Here is a 19,090-nt window from a genome sequence, read left to right on the forward strand (position 1 = left end):
TGTGAGAATTAGTGTTATGATTCAAACAGCCTGTGTGCCAGGCATCTACGGATTGGCTTAGGGAAGGGCGGGGTGAGAAAAGATCATTATTGGGAAGCAAAGAAGAGTGCACTGCTGCTTGGATTCCAAAGCACATGGTTAATTAAACTTCAAGGCATATGCCTTGCCATTAGAGAACCCACCAGGAGCCTGAACCTCAGTCCCACATCAGAGGCTGCAATCACTGGCAACATTTAGGAACAGGGCATGAAGCACAGCAGCTGAGACTGCAGGCCAGGAAGGTGGGTTTAACATCTGAGAGAGAAAGTTAGGTGCTTGTTAAAGGGCAAGGGTTCTCTTGGAAGCAAGGGGGGGGAGGCAACTGGACATTTGATCCCTCCACTTGTCTAATAATATTAAGATGTATAAGACAATGTAACCATGCCCTGCTAGTTTGCCTAGTGCTTCACCAACAGCAAGCAGTTGTGTGGGATGAAGCACCTTGCATTAAACAGGTGAGTGCTGAAAAATGGCACCTGCACATTTAATTCCATCCTCTAAACTGGGTGTGAGGACCCTTTGTCCCTTCAGATGTTGCTGAACTACAACTTCCATCAGCCCCAGCAAGCATGTCCAGCAGCCAAGGATGATGGGAGGTGCAGTTCAGCAATATCTGGAGAGCTAAAGGGTCCCCATCTGTGGTCTAAGACGGCCTTACCTGCTACTATCATCCTCATCTCCCTCTCTGCCCCACACTGATCATTACAATGTACAAATGGTGCACAAATGTCTCAGGGAACCAACTGCTTGATGGTTTAGCAAGAGATTCTCTGCGCAACAGTTTCTACTCAGGAGGAAAGACTTTCTTACACTTTGTTCCTGTGCTGTCTCCACGGTACATTGTTCTTATTTTATTGTTCTCCACCTTGGGAACTTGCTTTTTAGTTGCAAAGCAGGCTATAAATACACATGCACATACATATACATATACATATACATATACATATACATGCATGCCTCTCAGCCTAGCCTGGCTCACAGGGTTGTTAGGAGGACAAATGGAGGGGTGGGAGGTGGGGGGGTAGAACTTGAGTGAAGGTTGAATATAAAGAGTGGAATTCCATGTTGCACTATTATGATTGTTCCATAGGACAAACATTTCTGCTTTCCAGAGAGTAATCTCTCCTCTCCTTCCCCCTCCCATGTTTCTTGGGGTTCCCCTGATTCCCCAGAGGTGATGGGGGTGGAGATGGAGTGAGGAGAAGGGGGAGAAAGCTCCATTGTGCTAGCAGGACTTGTTGCCCTGGCTTCTGCTAGTGCAACAATTGAGCTGAAACCAGCCCAAAATGTGTCAACACACACACAAATTACCAGTACATACAAATGCAGTCCATCTTATGCTCTAAGGAGAGCACTGCAGGGTCACACCATAGTTGCATTTGGGAAGCCCACAAGCAGAGCACAAGCACAATAGCAACTGTCCTGCTCAAGTTCCCCAGCAACTGGTATTCAGAGAAGTGTGCTGCCTCAGATCTTGGGGGTAATAGAAATCTCATGACCATGACTAGCAGCTAATAACTCCCCTTTTAAAACCACCCAAGTTAGTAGCCATCACTACATGTGGTGCCAGCCAATTCCTCAAATTACAAAAGTGAGGAGGAGACAGGACATCCCTCTGTCTACTTCCTCCAGCAGTGCCTTGCACTTCTTGTTCATCTAGATGAGTATTGCATGTATTGTACAATGTGATGTGGAAGACGTACTTTGGACAAGTCAGAGGCATTCCTGGTTTTCACAGTATAAGCATCCCTCTCAGCATGTGATTCCTATTGCGGCAGGGGAAGATGGCTAGATGGCTTAAGGCTGTCTTGTGTTTCTCCATTTATTTATTTAATCATATATCAGGAAAAGCTCTTCAGCTCCTTATTGTACTTGGCTACTCTGGTCAAATAATGTTTCCACTCTCAGTCTAGCAGTTCACCAAAATACTTTCCAAGAAGACGACTACATACACAAGCCCCTTCTCAGATCATGAGAACATCCAATATCCCAAGTCATTATTATTATTATTATTTGCTTTTGATTGCTTGAATTTGTCTATCACTCCTTTCCCTCACTCTTCAGAGAGATCTTCTGTCCCATTCAGTTTGCAACTTCATCACACATCCACAGAAATAGGCTGCAGGTGGATTTCTTCCCATTGTGTGCACAAAAATTCACAAATGCAAATACTCCCAAGGCTGTTTGTCTAATAGTAGAATATTGCTTAGCCTCCATCAAATGATTCCCAAATCCCAAATAGGTAAGGATATTTGGAATAAATAGCCTCACCCTTCATTCCCTTCAGATCTCTTTGGCTGTCTGATCCTACTTCCAAATAACTGCTTCTGACAGCTGTAATCTAAACCATCCTGCCCTGTTTTGCTCTGGGACCCACTTTGGGTCTGCAGGGGATCATCCAAGTAAATTGCAAAGCAGAACAAAGCTAAACAATACAAATATCTGTCATCACATAGCTCAGATATCTACCTTGCCAGGAACAGCTCTCTATTGTCAGTGGAAGTAAAGGTAATATAGCAACAGTCTAATATAGGCTGACAAAATGCCCCAAGGCATCACAAAGTGCATTTAAGTCCGTGCTTCGTGGCATATTGAGAGGCCAAATGACCACTGGTCTTCATGTGGGCATTGCTGAAAATCTAGCTAGAGAGCACCATGGCAGCAGCTGAGCAAGTTACAACAAATAACAAATAGAGTTATGGGCATCCCATAATAACTAGTGGGCTTATTAAAGTCCTCATCAAAACTTGTCTGCCCTGAAATGCATAGTTTTCTCCAATGTACACAATGTACACAATGTACACAATCTTGCCTAATGTACATATTGTTAACACTCCACCCCAATCTCCAAGTGCTGAGAGACTCTGGGGGTTCCAGGTGCGTTTGTGGAGTTTGGTTCCCTTGGAATGAAGGAGAGAGGAATGCCTGCTCCTTTTCCTAGAGAGCACCATCACTTAGCTCATTTGTTGAAACAAAACAAATTCCTTCCAGTAGCACCTTAAAGACCAACTAAGTCAGTTCTTGGTATGAGCTTTCGTGTGCATGCACACTTCTTCAGATACTTTGTTTTGTTTTGACTATGGCAGACCAACACGGCTACCTATCTGTAACTCATTTGTTGAGATGCTGATGAGCACTCAACTGGTCAGCTAAGCCATTACCTTGAGAGAGGGGCTAGTTTGCCAGGCTTCCTCTTATACATTATGCCCTCACAGATATAGGATTAAAGGTTCGGAAGGGGCCACAGGTTTCCGGCTGGACTGACCCCCTGTAAAAATCATAACAATAGTTTTACAAGCACCCCACCCTAATACAATGCATTTTGCATGTTATGTTCACCCATACATGCATTTCTGCACTCCTTCCCCCAGCATGGGCATTTTTGCACACATTATTGGTTGGAGACCTGCATCACAAAATTCGGGAATGTGTGAATTTCGAAGGGCAGCTGTGTGTTCACTTTGTGTATTGTTTCAGGAAGTGCAAACTGGGTGGATTGGCTTTTAAATGTGCACTGAATCTAATTCCTCCCCCATGGTTAGTGGAGGATCCAAATGGGCTCATCTTCTGAGCACACGCAGCCCCAATGAAGACAAGCATTTGGAAGTTTAGTTCTTTACTGGCAAAGCACTCAATTAAATCAGTTCCTAAGGTGCAAGGGATAGAAGCAGCAATCCTGCTAATTGCCCGGCTAGGCACCTCCTTCTTCAGACTTGTGCTCCAACCCAGATAGTTGCAGCAACAGCCCAACCACATTTAAACCCCCTCCCTCATCTGACATAGTGCATGTAAGCAACTTGTGATTTCCCCTACATGGTAGCTCCAGCTGCTACCGTCACTTTAAGCCTCTCTGTGTCATTGAAGAGTGGGGAAGGGGAAAGAGGAGATTCTAACTGCCCAACTCTCTCTAGGACTGTCTCTTCTACCTCTGCACCTTCATGTAACTCTCCCCCACCTCCTCTTCTCCCATCTCTGACCACACTTGTCCTCTTTCCCCTGCCTGATGGGTGGCTCAGAAGCCCACAAATCATTGGCTTCTTCCACTCTTGCTCCTTACCTCCTTTGCCCACACTTCTGACTCCTGCCTGACCCTGACATCTCACTCTCTTAATAGAGATTGACCAGAACTATATCATTATCATTATTAAAATTTGCATACTGCCCTTCATCCAAAAATCCCAAGAAAGTTCACAACAGAAAAATACAAAATGAGAATACAAAATGCATAATAAAACAAAAACAAACCCAGAACTGTCTTTCCCTTAGGGTTTAGTGGTGCGTCGCGCCTGGGCGCCGGCCTCTCAGGGGCGCCCAGCGAGTGGGGGAGCTGCGAAGCTTTGCTGGCGGCCTCTCCTTTCCCTGCACGCCCGCCAGCTGTGCCCCACCAACCATAAGGCTGGGGGCCTGCAGCTTCCCTCCCAAGCCTCCTCGGGAGGAGAGTGATCCCCACAGAGACTTAGGATGGAAGCTGCGTACCTGCCAGCCATATGGTTGGTGGGGCGCAACTTCCCTCCCAAGCCTCTGCGGGGAATGCTCTCCCACAGTGGCATGGGGAAAGAGTTGCACCCGCCACTGGTTGGCAGTGCACAGCTTCGCCCCCCCCCCCAATATGTGATAATTTGGGGGCGCTGGGAGGATATTTGCACCCTGGTGCCGCATCCGCTAAAGACAGCCCTGAACAAACCCTCTCCAAAAAAAAAAGCCACAGAATGTTAATCAGCTGAACACCTGGTTCAAGAAAAACAGTTTTGCCTGGCACTTAAATATATGTAATGACGGCACCAGCCGAGCCTCCCTGGAAAGAGCATCCCACAAATGGGGAACCACCACAGTAAAGGTCCATTGAATTCTACACCAGCTGAACTTTCCAAACTGCCTTGTATATAACGCATTGCAGTAATCTAACCTAGGGGTTACCAGAGCATAGACAACAGTAGTTAGGCTATCCCTGCTCAGGAGTGTAGCTGGGCCACCAGCCAAAGCTGATGGAAGGCATTCTGAGCCACTGAGGCCACCTGAGCCTCAAGTGACAGCAATGGATACAGAATACCCCTTAACTGCATACTTGCTCCTACAAGATTTTATTTACAGTCAAGCAATATAATAGAATTGTAGAGTAGGAAGGAATGCTAAAGATAATCTAATCCAAGCCTGTGCAATGTAGGAATCTCAACACAAGTCCCCCAACCAATTTGAAATCATACCGGACCCTGCTTAGCTTTGCAAATGTGCTAGCAGTTTTATTGCTGTACCACTAGGATTCATACGAATTACAAAGATAAATAGGTGGTTAAGCACATAGATGGCATCGTATATTGAAAGGCAGGGGAAGGAGTTGGGAATTTTATGGACACAAAAATTAGGCTCTGAATTGCTTCTCTATTATCAGACAGTTCCTCCCTGCTATACACTAGAGAGCTAGGTGGTGGTGGTTTTAAAAATCAATCTCTTGTTGCCGACTCTTCCGGCTCAAACTCTCCCAAATTACCAGCATGTTAATCATTGATGAACGTGGCGCCATCTGCTGGGAACTTTGATTCATTGATGCTACAAAAGTTCTGGAACAGAATTGTCAAAGACATATTCAAAACATCATGGAGCTCAAGGATGATTCTACCGGGAATTCTGGGTGCAGAAATAATCACCAAGATTAGATACTAACTTTTACGTGCATGCCCCCACACAACTGCTTTGCAGTGGCAAGAACTCAAAATGCACTTAAATGGACAAGCAATAGTCTGCCTTCATCTTCAGGTAGGTATAGAAAGCTTCAGGAATATTTACTAGGAGTAATATATTGACTGAGCTAAAAGTGATACCAAGTCATAAGTGTAATCACACTTTCATGCCCTGTGCAATTGACATGCAATTAAAAATATCTCAAAACAGGAGTGCCCCACCAGATTTGAGACGGCAGGCCAGGTTGGGTAGGGGGAGTCCCAGGATGGTGGTTGTCAGGGAACTGCCATCGGAGCCAGAGGGGGAGGGAAGGCTCCAGAGCAATGCCGGAGAGGGTCCCAGCAGGGAGAGAGGCAGGCCATCTGCTGGGGAAGGAAATCAGCGTAACACCAGGGGTGAAGGGGGGCAGATGGGGGAATCAGAGAAAAGGCTCCAGGACTTCAGCGGAGACCAGTGGGGAGAGCACGGGTACTCCGCTGCCCACACCCTCCCTGCGCAGAAGACTTCCGTGCAGGGAGAGTAGGAGGAGACTTGGTGTCAAAGAACTTCTTTGCTGGAAGAAGTTTAAGAAACGCCCACTGACGGATTCTGCCAGCGACTGAGACAGCCACGAGTGCAAGGCTGTCCGGAGAGAAAGGGTTCAACCAGGCAACCTAGCCAGGAGTGGCGGCAACTTACGCACGAGCAACCCCCTTAGAACCATTACAGTGGTGTTCATGCATTGAGGGCTGCATTACCTCATTTGCGGGCTGATAGCATCGCTTCCCTGCCCCGAGCCCAGTGGACTTGTCCTTTCAGTCAGGGCACGCCAGCCTTTCTGAAGGAGCCCAGAGAAGGGCCACCGTAGCAGCTCTCTCAGGTGGATGGGGAGTAGATGGGCTTTTCAGGAGTAGATGGCCTTTTCTCCCTGATGGCCTGGGCTTCCTGGGACACAAACACATGGCTGACAAGATTGTGCTGTGTGTTATTCTGCCCAGTCCCAACAGCTAATGGGGGATGGGGGACGGGGACAGGAAGTAGGTACAGAGCAACAGGGAGAGAAACGGGCAAAACAGAGAAGTAGCAGCTTTGTGTGTCATTTCCTTGTACCCAGTGAATGGAATAGTCTGCCTTTCCAAGTCAGCCTAAAATTGGGCTTGGAGGTAGAAGGGGCTTCCCTTCTTATAACATGCTTGATGCATGGAGGCCATTTTCTCCCCCCTCCCCTCCCTTCACACCTTAATGGAGCATGAATCACCTAGCTTGCGAGGAATCACTCCTCTGTGCAAGCCGTTTGCAGGTGGTGGGAAGAAAAGGGGCGGGGCACAGCCGTTAAATACAGATGAAAATGGAGAGACATCTGCCCAAAAAGAACATAAAAAAGGAAAAAATGAGCTCCTTGAGGCCCTTTGACTCCGTTCCTCCCCTTTTGAGAGAATGAAAGCTTCAAGTACTTTGGAGGAGGCAGCCTGGAAGGGGAAAAATGAGTTAGCTGTTTCAGAGTTGGTGTGCAAAAACCTATTGCTAGTTACAGGCCAAGGGTTCCTTGCCTGTGAGGGGTGGACTTGCCACAGGCAGTCTGGGGCACCTACCACAGCGTGGACTGAGTGGATCTGTGTGCTGGACCCGGGGGAAAGGTACCGTGATCGTAGTCAGAGTTCACGAGATGAGAGACGAGGTCCGAAACAAGGAGCCGGGCGGGGAACAGGAACGCTGGGAGGTCAGAAGCAGAAGGCTGGGCAGGGAACAGGAACGCTGGAAGGTCAGAAGCTGGGAGCCGGGCGGGAACAGGAGCGCTGGAAGATCAGAAGCAGGAGGCCGGGCAGAGAAAAGGAACGCTGGAAGGTCAGGAACAGGAGGCCGAGCAGGGAACAGGAACACTGGAAGGTCTGAAGCCAACAACGACGTTGCTCCCGCAACCTGGGACCGGGCTGACTGACCTTTATCTTCTTCCAAGGCCAGGGGCGGTCCCGGCCCCCAGGAGCCCCGCCTCCTCTGGCCTTAAGGCGAGCACTCCTCCTGGGAGCAACCAGTTCCCTTCGCCTCTCTGCCCTAAGCCTCTGTAGTTCAGGAGAGGCCGAAGGGTTACTGGACCCCGGAGGAGGCTCACCTGTAGCCACTGAGTCCTCAAGCACCTCTGGGGCCAGAAGGGTTTCACCTGGTGCCTGCTCCTGAGGATCTGACACAGGTGCAGGCTCCTCAGAATCTAGGCCTTGCCCCAGTTCAGCCGGCCCTGGAGGCGGGGACTCCTGTGCAGGCTGGGATTCCTCTGGTTCAGCCTCTGAATCGGAATCCCAGGCCATCACAATCTGAAAGGAACTGCCTATTTTGCTTGTGGCAAATGGGTCTGGTAAACACTTTGGCCCAAACAGGAAGCAACCATTAGAGCACACAGGGTGGACACTGGTCAGTACACAGAGGTCTGCTCTGCATTGCCCCTGTGAGAGTGGGAGGTGCGCACTCTGAAAACATCAGACACATCCCCGTTATACCTTTGAAGCACTTGGCTTCCACCCAAGAACCCTGGGAATTGCAACTTATTCCCAGTACTAATATGCATACTATGTTTCCCAGCATTCTTTGGGGGAAGCTGTGAGCTTTGAAGTGTGATGTGGCTGTGACTGTTACGATATAGAAGCAATGCAGCTGCAAACTGCTAGCTTGAAAGCAAAACATAATGGGAATGTTGGGACTGTCCGTGGGAAACAGAGGGACAGTCAATTCACAGTGCAAAGCACCGGAATTAGCTCAGAGTGTAATATGAGCTCTTCCGTTTGTTCCTGTCCAGGAAGTGCGGGAAGTGTTTGTCACTAGACTGCTGGAGTTTGAAGAGAGCAGTCATGTTTTTTGTAATGCTGCAAAGACAGAAATAAAGGCATGTAAATACGTTTCTGTCTATCTCTTTCCCCTGCCAGGGGGGCAGGAAAGAGGGGGGGTGTTCTTCTCACGCTGAGAAGGATCGCCTATTGTGACCTAGCCTGGATCTTGCTGGGGAATGCAGCCAGGGAGGTCAACAGGAGATCAAGCCGGGTGCCTGGGAGAGTTGCCAGTTTCTCCTGATATGGGCTTGATTTCCGACAGTGACCATACATCCCAGTTTTGTAGTTACTTCCACTACCTCAAGATCTCCCTAGTTTTGAAGCTAGAGGTATTTTGACGTTGCTGGGTACTTCAAGTGCAAGGAAGTGATCTTCCTCAAATAATTCCTCCTCACCGCCAGCTGGAGTCTAATTCTGTTACTTCCATGGTCCTCACTTTACAAATCTGTGCCATGGTGCCCAAGGCCATGAACTTCAGCCTTCTGATTTTAAGAATTTTCTTTCACTAAACAGGAGAAAGAAATAGGCTCATATTATAGTTGGTTCTTTTTTCAGCACCTGAGTGATGGACAGCATTCTTCTAACAGGCATGGGTATCAGTTCCAGAGAGAAATAGTCGGGCAGAAGGAGAGAGAGAAATGCTCTTCCCAAACTCTTTTTTCAAGCTGAGTTCTCAGAGCACAGTCAAAGGGGTTCACTCAATCTGGCATGTAAGCAGTACTTGGCTACGCTGGGGAAATCTCTGGAAAAGCTGTAAAGCTGTGGCTTCTCCCTTCTCCCTTGCCAGACTGTCTCTTCAAGCAACAGCAACATGCAAAAGTTCATGTGTTGTGGATAAAGAGAAGCTTCCTTGCCATGGAAAGAATTGGCCTCGACAAATGAGTTTCCGGTGTTGTTTTTTGTTTTGTTTTTAAGGAGGAAAGGGGTTAGGGTTCACTCTGTGATAGCTGCTTGCTTGAAAGTCAAAGAAACACATGCAGAAAATATATTTTTGGCTTCAATAGTTATATCAAGTGTTTTGGCATTCTCTAGTGTTCCTGTTCTTCTTTGGCTCTCTTCATTGGGTGAATTTTCCTCAAATTAGTGGGGAAGCTGTTTTTTTTTTAAAAAAAATAAAAATAAGAAAACCTACATGGAGATCTGCACACTCTGCAAAAAAAAAGTGTTATCTATAACACTGGAACCACTTAAGAATCAGATTGTTCCCCCTCCACAAAAAAATAAACGTTGGGAATCTGAGGTGAGATACCCAGGCAGCAGAAGTTCTAGTCACCACACGGAGGTAGCTTAAGGTCCAACAAGTTTACTGTTGCAGGAGATAAAAGTTTCAGCAATAAAGTTCCAGACATTGATATATACATACAGCTTGTAGCCTTTGCTGATACAAATATATACAAAGCACAAAGTATTTCTCTTCCAGCAATTCCAAGACATAACACAGACTTTGACTCACTTCACAAAACTCAGTGACTGACTGATGAGCTGACATGATTCATTCACTTATATAGATGGCACTGGGCTGTTGCCATAGCTACTGGCTCAGCTCCCCCTGCCCCTGTTGCCTTATCTAATACATGGGTTCATTTGTGCCCATGAGAAAAATTAACCTCCATGTCATGTTCTACAAAACGTCAGGGCCGTATGTTGAAATGTCTTATCCCTGGGTCCATATTCAACAAAACTTCTTTTGTGGTTCCTTAAAATAAGGAGAATAGAAGTCCAGCTATGCACCACTTCACTTGCATGAGGCACTGTTAGCAAACATACAGGAATTCTAGCTTTTTAGTGTAATAAAAAACCCTGCAATTTGATTTCAGTGCAAAATCCAATTCCTCTGGGGAGGACGGAGGCAGGACAGAGGAATGGGGGAAGTATGAAGATTAGTTCTGGAAGAACTGGGGATGAGACTAACGCAAGAGTGCTGACCCATGTAAGACATTTGAAGGGAACTAGGAAATTGGAGCTGACTCAAAGGGGCTTGCAAAAAAAGGAGGCAATGGGAGGCATGGGAATGGGGTGGAAGATGAAAGCAGGGCCACGAAAGGGCTTGAAGAATGGGAAGGGATGGTGAGGGTATTTGGGGTTTTTTGCAATGGGGGGGTGAGATTTGGGTTATCATGGGGAGGAGTTGTGTGCAAGGGGAGCTGCACAAAAGGAGAGGAGGAGGCATGGACGTGAAGGTGAGAACAGGAGGGCAAAGCAGGGCTGCAGAATAGCAGAGAGAAGTAGCTTCAGAAAGGGAGTTGGGAAGGTAGTATTGCTTTGAATACTACCCCCCAAATATATATATATATATATATATATATATATATATATATATATATATATATATATATATATTAGGAGCTTTTAACCTGTTCCAGAATTTAGTTATCCAAAACCCATTTATGCTGGGAAAACTTCTTTTCAAAAACTGAAATCTTTGATTTCCCATAATCAATTTTTAGACAACTGTGCTTGACCCAGGTCTAGAGTGAAATAAATAACTGCATCATCGGCATACATTAGGATACAGATTTTTTGATCTCCTAGTTTTGAAATGTGCCCTTCTGGGTCATTGAAGACATTTTCAAGATCATTTAGAAACAGACTGAACAAAGCAGGAAGAAATAGATTGAGAACACAGCATTGGGGGAGACAGGTTATCTACTCCTCTTGGCATTTCTTCAACTTGAAGATCCACATGCACACCTACCTGATTTTAGTCCTGGAGTGGAGAAAATACTGTATTACTGAGATCATCTAAGAACCCACTCAGAATTTATTTCTGTCCTGGGAATATACTCTCCAGTCAGTTAGGTAGACAGTATCACACCAGAAACAGTGGCATTCCTTCTTCTGGCCGCTAGATGGTAGCATACAGCAAGACTGGAGATAAAGCTCCCAAAACAACACACTATTGTAAGGCTGTAGAAACCTGATTGTGCCATCTCACACTAGGCAGTGGCAGTGAGATCAACAATATTATGTGCTGTTGAACAGCCTCTACTACTAGCTTAAGCGCACGCTTAATAAGGAAGCAGGATACCTTGTGTTCTAAGTCTAAGGACTGCAAGGACAAGGACATGCAGACAGTTTGGCTTGCTCCCCTGCCTCTTATGCTCCATTCTATAGCATTGTTATAGTGTTTCCTGCAGTGTGGTGCCCAGTGCAGCCAAACTGGTCATGCTACCCTAAAATCACCTCTGATGTAGATTAACAACGAGAGGGTCCCTGCAGACATCATTTTCATTGTGCATTCACAATAATTTGTGTTCATAGTGGACTCCAACAATTCGGCCCCATCTAGCATGGCCAATGGTGAAGGAACCGATCCTGCTTTATATCCTGCTTGTCGGTTCAAGGAAAAAAATGGCATGAAAGGAGAATTCCTAGATGTCAAGATCTACGTTTGAGGCAAGTACACTTCTGAAGTTTGCATACTGGATGTCCTTCCTTTGGTTTGATAAAACCTTTGGGCTGTTCCATATAAATCTCTTTTGAGATCTGGCCATGGAAAAATGTGGTTTTAATGTCCATTTGCTTGGAAGCTGCTATGCTCAAAAACAGCCTAATGGTGGTGTAACTGCAAAAGTTTCATTATAGTCTTCTGAAATATACTCGGAGTCGAGAATGGATTTCATGCTCTTTATTCAGCTCATAGTGGTGAGGAGGAATGAAAGTTCCCCCAAAGTATCTGCTTTATATACATTATTTACACAATGGGCTGCTCGTGATTGGATAATTCCAGGATTCTCCTGTAGGCCAATCAGGTTGTGGATTCACTTCCATCTGGAGATGGATTGGGTGGCTCCTGCAGACCAATCATACTGCTGCATTGTTCTAGGACCAATCAGACTGCTGCATTCTGAATCCTATTGTTCTAGGACCAACCAGACTGCTGCATTTTGGATCCTATTCAACTCAGTACATAACATCTTCCCTATATGTACTTTTGTGAGTAACCGTTTGCCACAAGTCTTGCTTTGTAGCACCCAATTTCCCCTTCTGCACACTGCTTTACCTTAAACACCCACTGGCTTCCAATTGCCTGCCTGCCAGGAGGCAGCTTGGTGGTGAGGGTACCGGTCTGCTTCCGACGCAGTGCATCAATCCCTTCCTGTGCTGAATCCCTCTGCAGGCAAGCTGGAATCTGCCCAGTCTCTTCCCAAATGGAAAGTTCTCAGGACTGCACTGACTCTGTGAGGTGGGGCAATTGTGGGGCTGGAGCACCTTTGCTGAGCATCTGGCGCCTCACTCTGGAGTCTCATCAGTCTCCAATGCAAGCATCTAATCATCAGTCTGCTCCCCTCTGGCTCTGCTGCTTCTTGGAATCTGCTCTCCTACTTTTCCTTCCTGTTCAGCTTCTGTGCTAGGTGGTGTGACAGTAGATCTGGACTGTTATACATCAATTCAGGAAAGTTCACGAGGGCTTGTGTTTCCTCCTCTGAGTCATCAGAAAAGCCTATCGCAGTTCCTCTCGTTAGCTTTCCTGTGTTCATCAAAATGAACCACACATCTTGTGCTGACTTCCCCTGTCTTCAAGTTCATCACTTTGTATCCGTTGATCCCTGGAGCATAGCCAAACATAAGTCTTTTCTGTTATGGAATCTAATTTGTGACGACTCCCCTTGGGTACATGTAACATGCCAAGCACGCACACATAACACATGTTAGATACTCTTCCATGTCAAAGTTTAAAAAGTGTATGTGTGGTTCAATTGCTGGGCAGTCTATTTTGTAGATACAGTGGTACCTCGGGTTACATACGCTTCAGGTTGCATACACTTCAGGATACAGACTCTGCTAACCCAGAAATATTACCTCGGGTTAAGAACTTTACTTCAGGATGAGAACAGAAATTGTGCAGCAGTGGCACAGCGGCAGCAGGAAGCCCCATTAGCGACAGTGGTGCTTCAGGTTAAGAACAGCTTCAGGTTAAGAACAGACCTCCAGAACAAATTAAGTACTTAACCCGAGGTACTACTGTATATTGCAGTGGCTGCTGTATCTCCCCACATGCTTTTGGGAGGGTCAGAATCGCACAACATGCTCCTAGCAGTTTCCAGAAGAGGAATTTCATGTGGTGCAAGATAAGCCCATGTTGGTTCACGGAAAAATAGGTATAAAAAGGATAATTCCTGAGTGGCATGATCCAAGTAGATTTTGGTGAGAGAACCCCAGAAGAGACTTAAAATCATAAAATATGCAGCCAAGTAAAGTGTGGAAATATAGGCTGTTAGACCTTTAAAATATGTCCTTTGCATTCCAAAACCTCCCCCTTCTCCCAGCATAGGAAAAGACCACACTTTCGTTAAGTGAAAAATTGGTTTACGTAGAAACTCTTCAAAGGTTAGGTTCATGTGCTGTTCCATACATCGGTCAGTAGAGCCACAGAGTCAGTAAAACGTAGTTTAGTTCCAAAGTGGTGAAAGTTCCTAAATTATTGGTATAGGAACACAAGAGTGGTTGGCAAGAGCCATGCGGTTAGAGCTGGAGCAACCAGCTCAAAACCTCTTCACACATTGAGTGTCTCATGGAGACAGGGGAGAGGTGAACAATTGGCTTGATTTCCTATATCCTTCCAGGGTGGGGGGAAGTAGACATAAGTAAGCCTGGCAGGACAACTTAGTATATAGTACAGTGGTACCTTAGGTTAAGTACTTAATTCGTTCCGGAGGTCCGTTCTTAACCTGAAACTGTTCTTAACCTGAAGCACCACTTTAGCTAATGGGGCCTCCTCCTGCTGCTGCTGCGCTGCCGGAGCACGATTTCTGTTCTCATCCTGAAGCAAAGTTCTTAACCCGAGGTACTATTTCTGGGTTAGCAGAGTCTGTAACCTGAAGTGTATGTAACCTGAAGTGTATGTAACCCGAGGTACCACTGTATAAACCCATTCAGACTTAATCATGTTGGTTATGTGAGGCTGGTTCTCTGACACTACTCTCTGTCTCCCTGACTTCTAATTATAAACCACACCTCCAAAGTGAAGATGCAGAAGGTGTTTCATGCACTGCTCAGTGTTGTCATGGAAACCCAGATCTTCACACAGGTCCTAGACACAAAAGCGTCTTTTGCAGGAACATTGGGAGAAACTCCCAGTTATGCACAGTGAAATGTCCATTGGGAAAATATCACTACTCCCTTTTTTAAAATGTAACTCATGCCTTGAAGAGGGGGGGGGGAGAGAGAGAGATACAAGTGTCACACAGATAACACTGACAATATTTAACCCAAGGGAGTGGGGCTTACGGCGTGCGCGCACACATACACACAGAGGTGTGGCAATGAAATGACAAGTTAATGGTCATTTCCTTGTGGCCTGTAAGGAAGAAATTTACAGCAGAATTGTTAACTGGTGTGCTAAATGCTAGTGATCTCTCTGAAACCATCTATCTCCTATAAAACAAAAAGAAATATGTTATATGCATAAGGGTGCTAAATTTGCAGCAGTTGCACAGAAGCCAAAAAGGAGGTGTGTTGAAATATCTGTTATAAATTGCCAGCATGTCCATTTGCATCATTTTATTTATGTCTGCCGTTTGGCTGGAAAGAGTTACATAGTAGCTTCTGCTTTTATCGTTATTGTCTTGTTTTAATCTTGCATACGCATGATACTGCAGTGACCTTGCTGATTAAAAGCTATAAATCTGATTTGTAATTCATTGCCATAACACACACATTTGAGCATCCATAAATTCAAAATAAATGTGCTCTAACAACAAACAGACAACAAAGCAAATGAAATCACCTCTCCCAGGACAGGCATTTCTCTTAGGCTTATGAATTTCATGAGCATGGCTCTTTGATGGGTGAGTTGCACCCTGAGTGAGGATGGATCTAGGCACCAGGAGCACCACCATTTTATTTTGGACTTTCTTTATTTGGGTGTGTTCCCCCCCCCCTAAAAAAACGCAAAAGATGAGGAATTATAAGGTGGGGTTGTGGAAGGAACAGAACGCTTTTTCATAAGGGGTGGGAATGTACTGTTGTGGGTACATTCTGGGATTGTGTTGTGGAAGAATAGAAAAATAATGAACCAAAATAGTACTAAAGACCCACAATTACTATTTTTTTGGTCATAGCTGCTTAACAGATAGTGTCAAAAAGGTGGCAGCCAGAAGAGCACTGTTTGAAAGCGGGGATTTGAAAGCATCTCCTTCTTTAAAAAGAGTAACTGTGCAAATGCGAAAAGCTAGAAATGAGGATATATTCTTATTATTTAATAAATTTCTGTATCGCTCTTCATCTGAACATCACAGGGCAGTTTACATATGCTTATAGACTTGGAGAATAAATGGCACCCTATTATTGACCCTGCGAATAGAGGAAACTAGCTGGATACCATCAAAGACTCATGGATAGCTATTTCAGAAATGAGGTTTGATATTTTTAATTATTGGTTGTCATTTTAAATTTTTGTGTAGTTTTATAATTGTATGATAATGGTTGCAAGCCGCTTTAGTATTTTCTAAATAAATAAAATAATTAAAAGTGAATCCCACAATGCAGGTGGTGTGGGGTGTGGATGGGTGCAAAAAGTTAGCTCCCGGGTCTTAAAAGTGGTGGAAGACTGACAGGCAGACTAGATAATATATGACATGCGAAGTGTATCTGCACACAAGGGGCAATTTACAAGGCAAAATACAAAGCAGCTCTTGAGAATACATGTTGGCCATCCCTAAGCATTCACAACTCAGAAGCAAGACACACTGTTTTCAGTGGGGCTTACTTCCTAGCAAGTGTGTTTGGAATGGTAGTATAGCAGCAGAATCATATTCATATCCACACAGAGCTAAGTCCCATTTGCTTCAAAAGAGCTTACTCCTAGGAAGCATAGGATTGCTGCCATCTTCATCTTTTTTTAATGGAACTGAATGTGTACTTGCTGCAATGAATAGAATCATCTATCATCTTCAATGAAGGATGCCAGAAGAGGGTTGCATAACTGACAGTTGTAGTACTATTAGTCTGATAGTTATCATAGATCAAAGGATGTTCAAGTAATTATGATTATCATTGCTGTTGCAATAAATCGCTACTGAGAAGATGATGAGTTGTCTGCAGTAGTAACACAGCTGTAAGAAGAAGTAGCCCTCTGGGCATTGGGATTTTTATTATTTTTACTGCTGCTGTCCCTTAGCAATGTTTGGTCATACTGTCTGTCCATCAGGAAGGGTCACCAATGAGGATGAACATGCCCTTTTCCTGGTCTGAGGGTGTGTGCTTTCCAGAGGCTTCCCTTGTAATCGTGGGATGTTAAATGGACACCCTATTAAGCACCCAGAGAATCCAGACTTTCTGCTCTGAAATATACTCGGAGTCCAGTAGTGATTTCATGCTCTTTATTGCAGCTTGTAAAACAGTGATTTAATTGCCCCCCAAACCTCAGGCTTTTATATACATTATTTACACAATGAGTCCCATCTGACTGGCTGATTCTGCTTCCCTCCTGGAGCCTGATTTGTCTTTTCCTGCAGGCCAATCAGTTGTTGCATTTTAGGATCCTACTTGCCTATTGTTCTAAGATCCAAGGTTAGTAAATAACATGCTCTAAAACCCTAACCTCGATTTGATGCCATTCCCTCTCTAGTTTCAGTTGTTTAAGAAAATCAGATTCGTTGGTAAAACTGAGAAGAACTGTGCACACTAAATAAATGCACATAAATTCAATTTTCACAATTCATTCATCATGTGTGTGTTTGTGGTGCACACACATACTGCACACTGGAGCAGCAGTGATCCTTGAGCCTTTTCTAAGAACTGGGACATGCAGAGTGCTAATGAATCTGCAAGTGCCATTTCTTCCTTAAGATATGCAAGCAACTCCACCTCGTTTCCCTTGTTATGAAAATCCATCTTCTCTATTTTGCAGAAGGACCACTGAATGAAATGAGCCAATTCCATGCACGCTTCATTGGCTAATGTTTTAGTGGTCTGGAGCAACAGCTCAGATCCCTTTTGTAGCCGACTTCTCCTTTTTCTTACTGAAGACACTGGCCGTCATGTTCCCCACAACTTTCCTGTCGACCTCTTTTCTTAACTAGGCATTTTCATAGCCTTCTCCCATTACCCTGACTAGCCACCATTGTTTTGTTGTTCTGCAGGGTTTTCAATCCAAGAAAGGTGCTGTTTTAGCACATTTATCTCTGGGCAGGTACAGCAAGGGCATAAGCAGCACAAAATGCTGAAGGATCAGAACTGGGCTTGGTGGGGAAACAAACGCCTCATCATTTTTCTTGCCTGCACTCGCAAGAAGGATGCCAATTTGTTCAATAAAAACTTTGTATGCCTGTTTCACACCTAACAGGCACCAGTTCAAAGCAACTGGCCAGAAACCAGAGCTGAATATGAAAAGAGAATATGTCCAGTAGTCTTCTCACCTTGAATGTACTATTTCCTCTCAGGTCTGGCAAAGAATTGAGTCATTCACAGTGTCCTTTACAGCGTGATTAATGGCAATTGAGGAAGCACAAACTAAAATGATTTAAAAAACAAAACAAAACAAAACCCTCCAAAGAGGTTCTCTGTGAAGGGAGACAGACACATTTTAAAACACTAGCACAGTATTTCTCCAGAACCATAAGAAAGCTTAGGGTGATGGCTACCTTTCTCCATCCTACTCCCTTCTTCCCCGGGTATGGGGTCATGTGCAGCCTTGCTGCAATCTGACAGCAACACAAGGAGGGATACATACACAAGCAAACTATCACCATGTATGTCAGGACCTTAACCACAATTTGAGTGGAGCAGCAAGCACACCAACATTTCACAGGACAAATCCTAGAAGCCCTATTGAGTTCAACAGATCTTGCTTATCTTAGCTGAAACGTCTTATTCCCAGATAAGTGTATACAGAACTACAACCTTAGCTTTTCAAAATCAACAACAGGCATGCCCTGAGCTCTTGTGCCTTTGGAATCTAATCTTCACCCTGACTGAATTTTGCAGAATTGCTGGGACTTCCCTTTTGTGTGTTGCCACACATCATGACCTTTCCTCCAAGGTTATCAGTGGCTGTCCTGCTTATCCCAACATATCTTTAATGTAGGTTAGGTAGACACTAGGTCAGTCACTTATAAGGTGACTTGCCCAGGATTGTCCAATTATCTTCATGGCTCAACAGAAATTTCAACCCACACCTCCCTGGTCCACATCCTATATTCTTTCCACACCAGCTCTCACCAGTGAGAAAAGAATGGAAGTATTCACACCTCTCTAAAATGCATTAACCATTAATTCACTGGTCTTTGGTCAATGTTGCTTAGACAAACCAGAGTGATATGCAGCTAAGCAAGACTCAGAGCAGAGTCACTGAAAGGGGTGAACATGACAGTTAGGTCCATTAATTTCAGCTGATCTACTCCAAGTAAAGTTTAACAGAATGCCACCCATAGTGATTGTCCTCAAATCTCTATCTCCACTTCTGGCTCCCAAAACTTGCTTGCTCTACCAAGCCACACTCCGGTCCTGTTGGTGACTTGGGTTTTGTAACCACAGTAAAACTTGCTGTGTAGGCAGGAGATTTATGTGTCATGCTGAGCAACAAACCAACTAACAAGGTAGACCTACAAAGAGGACTCAGAAAATACTGC

Source organism: Podarcis erhardii (genome assembly GCF_964252035.2).
Source record: "Podarcis erhardii genome assembly, chromosome: 6".
Taxonomy (NCBI): domain Eukaryota; kingdom Metazoa; phylum Chordata; class Lepidosauria; order Squamata; family Lacertidae; genus Podarcis; species Podarcis erhardii.